Source organism: Morone saxatilis, unplaced genomic scaffold, assembly GCF_004916995.1.
Source record: "Morone saxatilis isolate NCDOM2014 unplaced genomic scaffold, NCSU_SB_2.0 Contig0, whole genome shotgun sequence".
NCBI classification, from domain to species: Eukaryota; Metazoa; Chordata; class Actinopteri; family Moronidae; genus Morone; species Morone saxatilis.
In genome coordinates this window covers 16,439,774-16,439,973 of record NW_023339650.1, presented here as the reverse complement: position 1 = coordinate 16,439,973, position 200 = coordinate 16,439,774, and the positions used below count along the sequence as shown (strand labels likewise).

Sequence of the window (200 nt, the reverse complement as noted above, 5' to 3'; positions counted from 1 at the left end):
TGTGGCATAAAAATGAAAATAAGGTTGTGCAGTTGCTGTCTCAACACTTGGCTGTAGGATAGGATATTTTGTTTTCTTTTTTTTATATGTTTTTCTGGGGCTTTTTCTCCATTAATCGATTCGTTGTTTGGTCCATCAAATGGTGAAATACGTTGAGGGGATGGCATCAGATTTCATGTTTTGTCCGCAACCCAAAGATA

The 200-nt window shown here is 37.0% G+C and overlaps 1 protein-coding gene across 1 annotated transcript in view; it reads left to right on the top strand.

The window, feature by feature from the left end:
- The window catches only part of rbis (ribosomal biogenesis factor), a 2,881-nt gene that overhangs the window by 466 nt on the left and 2,215 nt on the right, over positions 1-200 (top strand). The window lies entirely within an intron of this gene.